Source organism: Rhinoraja longicauda, chromosome 19 (assembly GCF_053455715.1).
Source record: "Rhinoraja longicauda isolate Sanriku21f chromosome 19, sRhiLon1.1, whole genome shotgun sequence".
Taxonomy (NCBI): Eukaryota; Metazoa; Chordata; class Chondrichthyes; order Rajiformes; family Arhynchobatidae; genus Rhinoraja; species Rhinoraja longicauda.
The window spans coordinates 40,563,172-40,570,671 of NC_135971.1; positions in this window are offsets into that span (position 1 = coordinate 40,563,172).

Consider the following 7,500-nt stretch of genomic DNA (forward strand, 5'->3'; position numbering starts at 1 on the left):
GACCATGGCTGCCTGCTCCTTTGGTTCACGATGTCCCCGCCGAAGGCGGCGTACTTTAAAGTACTGCAGCTCGAGCGCACAAGGTGCGCGGGGAATTGTTAGCGGCGCCGTGGTTGTGCTGGCGGTGACCATGGCTGCCTGCTCCTTTGGTTCACGATGTCCCCGCCGAAGGCGGCGTACTTTAAAGTACTGCAGCTCGAGCGCACAAGGTGCGCGGGGAATTGTTAGCGGCGCCGTGCTTGTGCTGGCGGTGACCATGGCTGCCTGCTCCTTTGGTTCACGATGTCCCCGCCGAAGGCGGCGTACTTTAAAGTACTGCAGCTCGAGCGCACAAGGTGCGCGTGGAATTGTTAGCGGCGCCGTGGTTGTGCTGGCGGTGACCATGGCTGCCTGCTCCTTTGGTTCACGATGTCCCCGCCGAAGGCGGCGTACTTTAAAGTACTGCAGCTCGAGCGCACAAGGTGCGCGGGGAATTGTTAGCGGCGCCGTGCTTGTGCTGGCGGTGACCATGGCTGCCTGCTCCTTTGGTTCACGATGTCCCCGCCGAAGGCGGCGTACTTTAAAGTACTGCAGCTCGAGCGCACAAGGTGCGCGTGGAATTGTTAGCGGCGCCGTGGTTGTGCTGGCGGTGACCATGGCTGCCTGCTCCTTTGGTTCACGATGTCCCCGCCGAAGGCGGCGTACTTTAAAGTACTGCAGCTCGAGCGCACAAGGTGCGCGGGGAATTGTTAGCGGCGCCGTCGTTGTGCTGGCGGTGACCATGGCTGCCTGCTCCTTTGGTTCACGATGTCCCCGCCGAAGGCGGCGTACTTTAAAGTGCTGCAGCTCGAGCGCACCATGTGCGTGGGGAATTGTTAGCGGGGGCGTCGTTGTGCTGGGGGCTGACTGTCCCTAGTGGGTATAGGATAATGTTAATGTACGGGGATCGCTGGGCGGCACGGACTTGGAGGGCCGAAAAGGCCTGTTTCCGGCTGTATGTGTATGATATGATATGATATGATGCCTGCCTGCTCATTTGGTTCATGATGTCCACGCGGCAGGCGGAATATTTTAAAAGCACTGTTCTGTACGAAGTGCACAATGTCCGTTGGGGAAATGCAGCTGGGGGTCGGTCGACCGGCTGACGACGCCTGCCTGCCGATTTGGTTCACGATGTCCCCGCCGAAGGCGGCATACTTGAAAGTACCGCCGTTCGCGGCGCGCAATTTGCGGGGGGAGGAATTGTTAGTGCACGTCTGTGTGCTAGGTGACGATGCTTGCCGACTTGGTTCATGCCGTCCACGCCGAAGACGGCGCCGTTTAAAGTACTGCCGCTCGAGGTGCACAATTTGCGGGGGAATTGTTAATGGGCGTCGGCGTGCTGGGTGACGATGTGGAGATGTGGAACGCCGAGCCAGATCTATCTTATTTGTTTGCTTGGCCCACTGGACTTTGCGTGGGCTTTGCAACACTGTGTGCTAGGTTAAATCACGGCCAATAGAGTGAGTGTTTTTAATGATCCTGATCTGATAAGGGGACTAGAGGTAAAAGAGCCGTTAGGAGGCAGTGATCACAACACGATAAGTTTTACTCTGCAAATGGAAAGGTAGAAGGGAAAATCGGAAGTGTCTGTATTACAGTATAGCAAAGGGGATTACAGAGGCATGAGGCGGGAGCTGGCCAAAATTGACTGGAAGGAGGCCCTAGCAGGGAAGACGGTAGAACAGCAATGGCAGGTATTCCAGGGAATAATGCAGAGGTTGCAGGATCAATTTATTCCAAAGAGGTGGAAAGACTCTAAGGGGAGTAAGAGACACCTGTGGCTGACAAGGGAAGTCAGGGACAGCATAAAAATTAAGGAGAGGAGGTATAACATAGCAAAGAAGAGTGGGAAGACAGAGGATTGGGACTCTTTTAAAGAGCAACAAAAGTTAACTAAAGAGGCAATGCGGGGAGAAAAGATGAGGTGCGAGGGTAAACTAGCCAATAATATAAAGGAGGATAGCAAAAGTTTTTTTAGGTACGTGAAGAGGAAAAAAATAGTCAAGGCAAATGTGGGTCCCTTGAAGACAGAAACGGGGGAATTTATTATGGGGAACAAAGAAATGGCAGACGAGTTAAACCGTTACTTTGGGTCTGTCTTCACTGAGGAAGATACACACAATCTCCCAAATGTTCTAGGGGCCGGAGAACCTAGGGTGATGGAGGAACTGAAGGAAATCCACATTAGGCAGGAAATGGTTTTGGGTAGACTGATGGGACTGAAGGCTGATAAATCCCCAGGGCCTGATGGTCTGCATCCCAGGGTACCTAAGGAGGTGGCTCTAGAAATAGTGGAAGCATTGGAGATCATTTTTCAATGTTCTATATAGATTCAGGATCAGTTCCTGTGGATTGGAGGATAGCAAATGTTATCCCACTTTTTAAGAAGGGAGGGAGAGAGAAAACGGGTAATTATAGACCAGTTAGTCTGACATCAGTGGTGGGGAAGATGCTGGAGTCAATTAGAAAAGACGAAATTGCTGAGCATTTGGATAGCAGTAACAGGATCATTGCGAGTCAGCATGGATTTACGAAGGGGAAATCATGCTTGACAAATCTACTGGAATGTTTTGAGGATGTAACTAGGAAAATTGACAGGGGAGAGTCAGTGGACGTGGTGTACCTCGACTTTCAGAAAGCCTTCGACAAGCTCCCACATAGGAGATTAGTGGGCAAAATTAGGGCACGTGGTATTGGGGGTAGGGTACTGACATGGATAGAAAATTGGTTGACAGACGGAAAGCAAAGAGTGGGTATAAATGGGTCCCTCTCGGAATGGCAGGCAGTGACCAGTGGGGTACCGCAAGGTTCGGTGCTGGGACCCCAGCTATTTACGATATGCATTAATGACTTAGACGGAGGGATTAAAAGTACCATTAGCAAATTTGCAGATGATACTAAGCTGGAGGGTAGTGTGAATTGTGAGGAAGATGCAATAAGGCTGCAGGATGACTTGGACAGGTTGTGTGAGTGGGCGGATACATGGCAGATGCAGTTTAATGTAGATAAGTGCGAGGTTATTCACTTTGGAAGTAAGAGTAGAAAGGCAGATTATTGTCTGAATGGTGTCAAGTTAGGAGGAGGGGGAGTTCAACGAGATCTGGATGTCCTAGTGCATCAGTCAATGAAAGGAAGCATGCAGGTACAGCAGGCAGTGAAGAAAGCCAATGGAATGTTGGCCTTCGTAACCAGAGGAGTTGAGTATAGGAGCAAAGAGGTCCTTCTACAGTTGTAGCGGGCCCTGGTGAGACCGCACCTGGAGTACTGTGTGCAGTTTTGGTCTCCAAATTTGAGGAAGGATATTCTTGCTATGGAGGGCGTGCAGCGTAGGTTCACTAGGTTAATTCCCGGAATGGCGGGACGGTCGTATGTTGAAAGGCTGGAGCGATTGGGCTTGTATACACTGGTATTTAGAAGAATGAGGGGGGATCTTATTGAAACATATACGATAATTAGGGGATTGGACACATTAGAGGCAGGAAACATGTTCCCAATGTTGGGGGAGTCCAGAACAAGGGGCCACCGTTTAAGAATAAGGGGTAGGCCATTTAGAACGGAGATGAGGAAGAACCTTTTCAGTCAGAGAGTGGTGAAGGTGTGGAATTCTCTGCCTCAGAAGGCAGTGGAGGCCAGTTCGTTGGATGCTTTCAAGAGAGAGCTGGATAGAGCTCTTAAGGATAACGGAGTGAGGGGGTATGGGGAGAAGGCAGGAACGGGGTACTGATTGAGAGTGATCAGCCATGATCGCATTGAATGGCGGTGCTGGCTCGAAGGGCTGAATGGCCGACTCCTGCACCTATTGTCTATTGTCTATTGTCTATAATCAACCACTTTATTTTGCCCGTCTTTGTGACTCCTCTTTGACACGTCGATCACCGCTGAGGCTGTTTTACCTGTTTCCCCTATGTACCGTAAGGTACACTCCTTACATTGAACTGCATACACCCCATTATTTCGCTCACGGGTTATCCTCTGTGCTATCCAGTCTCTCCTGTCACCCTGTTCTATGTTTTTGTCTATTACCCAGTGGGAGCAGGCCCCATATTGACATTAATTTGTAACCCTACTGCTCCCCTCGTCTGCTGGTTTTATCACCATCTCATGTTTATCCCTCAGCTCTGCCGTGGTCTCCCTCTCTTTTTTTCTGGTGAGGTTCGGCCTATCCTTTGTCATGGGCATATCCCAGGCTGTTTTAGTAACGTTCTTTTAAAACGTGTCGTGTTTGTTTGGCTTTACCCACGTTCCAGCATTAGAGGCCAATTTTTGCAATGTTTCCTGGGTGGGATTTGCCGGTTTTACAAATGGTGTCACTATCTCACCCTGCTTCCTGATACCCTTATGGGGTCGGCTCTGTTCTTGCAGAACCCTCGGGTGGTGCAGAGTCTGGGCCTTGTTATCAATATCTTGCCCTGCTTCCCGATACCCTTGCGGGTTCGGCTCTGTTCTTGCAGATCCCTCAGGTGGTGCAGAGTCTGGGCGGCATCGTCACCCAGCACACCGACGCCCACTGAAAATTACCCACGCACAGTGCGCGCCTGGAGCGGCAGTAGTTCAAACTACCCCTACCCCTACCCCTACCCCTACCGCTACCCCTACCCCTACCCCTACCCCTAACCCTAACCCTAACCCTAACCCTAACCCTAACCCTAACCCTAACCCTAACCCTAACCCTAACCCTAACCCTAACCCTAACCCTAACCCTAACCCTAACCCTAACCCTAACCCTAACCCTGACCCTAATGCAGGCAGAGTTATTTATAAAGTGGCCCAGACTCTGCACCACCTGAGGGTTTTGTAACAGAACCAACCCCATAAGGGTTTCAGGAAGCAGGGCAAGATATTGATAACAAGGCGCAGACTCTGCACCACCTCAGGGTTCTGCAAGAACAGAGCCGACCCCATAAGGGCATCAGGAATCAGGGCAAGATATTGATAAAATGGCCCAGACTCTGCACCACCTGAGGGTTCTGCAAGAACAGAGCCGACCCCATAAGGGCATCAGGAAGCAGGGCAAGATATTGGTAACAAGGCCCACGGGGAAGGCGGCATACTTTGGGGTTATTTTGTAGTGAGTTTTGAAGGCATGTGCTAGTGTTACGCATACCGAGGGCGCGCAAAGTTCGGCGCGCCCGGGCCAAAACGCCTCTGCTGGCCGCGGCCGAGTCGGCCGACGGATTGCCACGGACTTGCTTGACGACCTGTCACTCTCCGTGCATCGGTTGCACGCCCGGTTCGTCCTTTCCATTTGTTTCATGATGTACACGCGGCAGGCGGAATATTTTAAAAGCACTGTTCTGTTCGAAGTGCACAATGGCCGTTGGGGCAATGCAACTGGGGGTCGGTCGACCGGCTGACGACGCCTGCCTGCCGATTTGGTTCACGATGTCCCCGCCGAAGGCGGCATACTTGAAAGTACTGCCGTTCGCGGCGCGCAATTTGCAGGGGGGAGGAATTGTTAGTGGACGTCTGTGTGCTGGGTGACGATGCTTGCCGACTTGGTTCATGCCGTCCACGCCGAAGACGGCGCCGTTTAAAGTACTGCCGCTCGAGGTGCACAATTTGCGGGGGAATTGTTATTGGGCGTCGGCGTGCTGGGTGACGATGTGGAGATGAGGAACGCCGAGCCAGATCTATCTTATTTGTTTGCTTGGGCCACTGGACTTTGCATGGGCTTTGCATCATTGTGTGCTACGTTAAATCACGGCCAATTGAGTGAGTATTTTTTATTCAACCACTCTATTTTGCCCGTCTTTGTGACTCCTCTATGACACGCCGATCACCGCTGACGTGTTAATCTGCGTGTTAGGTATCTCGGGGGTCAGTTGGACGGACAGATGTGTAAGGGTTTTGTTCGGAAGGATCGTTGAGTGTAAACGGTGAACGGGGGTTAAAGGCCCTGAGGTTTCAATCCTCTAAAGAATGTAAAAGGTCTGACGCGTTAGCTAGCAGCTAATGAGGTGAACCTAGCAGCTAATGAGGCTCTCTCTCTCTCACGGCCCCGGGACTCCCTCCCTCCCTCCTCCCTCTTGGAACCCTCCCTGCGTGGGGGGGGGGGGGGGGGGGGGGGGCACGAAGAAAAAGAGGGTATAAGAAGAATCCAGTGGAAGGAGTAGGGACTGGGGGCGAGGTCAGACAGCCTATCCGGCTAATAAAGCATCATGAGGTTAGGTATAAACTCTGATGACTGCATAAACTCGCCCCTAATGGGGGGGGGGGGGCACTCTCTCCCCCACCCCTCTCTCCCCAGTGCCACTCCCTCCGACCCCCCCCCCACTCTCTTCGTGTCGCTGGGCCCGCCCGGCACGGCCCCGAGGATCACTCCCCGCGCGGCAACGGGACACCGGGTCGCCGGGCCCGCAGGGTCGTCAGTCGGGCGGGGGGGGGGGAGGGTGGCCATGCCAGCAGCAGGAGAGGTTTCCAACGAACCCGCGACCGCAGCAGGACCGCCCTCGGCAGACATTTGGACCCAGCGGGTCCGTTCGGGATGGTTGCCGGGCCCGCAGCAGAGGTTTCCTTCCACCCAACGGGGGGGGGGGGGGGGGGGGGGGGGGGCGGGGCTGCCCATCTTCCCGCTCGAAGCAACGGCCTCACCCTAACGGCCTCACCCTAACAACCCTCACCCTGACCCTAAACCGCTCGGTTCATGACTTCTCTCCGTTTGGTTCATGAATTCGCCATTTAGTTCACGACTTCTCCTGTTGGTTCCTGACTTCTACCTCGTGGTTCGTGATTCCGGCGGGTAGGTGGGGTGCCCGGATACTCTCGGCGAAAGGTGTTCAAGTGGCAACGGCGGTCCCGTAGATAAGACGGGTTCGGATGCTCGAGCGTGTCGAGTAAGCGCCGGATCGGCGCCGGGCGCCCCCGGCCGGCTGGCTTGCCCCCCCCCCACCCCCCCCCCCCCCCCCTGGCGGCAGAAACGTGTATCGCGCCAGTGCCGCCGCTGAGGTCGAGATTGGCCGCCTCGACCGTTCGAAGCGTCGCAATTCCGGCGGGACTTCCGAACGCTCGTACCGCCAAGTCAGCCGCGACATTCGAGAATTGCACTAAGTCCGAAACCTGGCGTCGCTTCTTTTTTGCCCGCCGCAGGTTAACGATTTGACGGCGGAAGTCGAGGAGGTCCGATGTGCGGCCTTCAGCGGGGCCGCGGCGCGCCTTTCCCGCCAGGCCTATCGGCCCGTCTCCCGCCGGCCAGAAAATGGCATTTCTTGTCCGGGCGGTCCCGATCACGGTTAACGACTTACCACCGGAAGTCTCTATGACCCCGCAGTTTGCGGCCCCGCGGCGGGCGTCAGTGCGACACGACCGGACGGACGACCGGGCCGACTCCCGCCGACCTCAAAACGGTTTGTTTTGCGCGAAGATGGAGGTGGCGTGCCCGGAGATTTTCGGGAACACGATTTTCAGAGACACTTAGAAAAGATTGTGTGGTGAGGTGCAAAAATGTCAGGGAAGAAAAACCGAAGGGACACAAAAAGATCG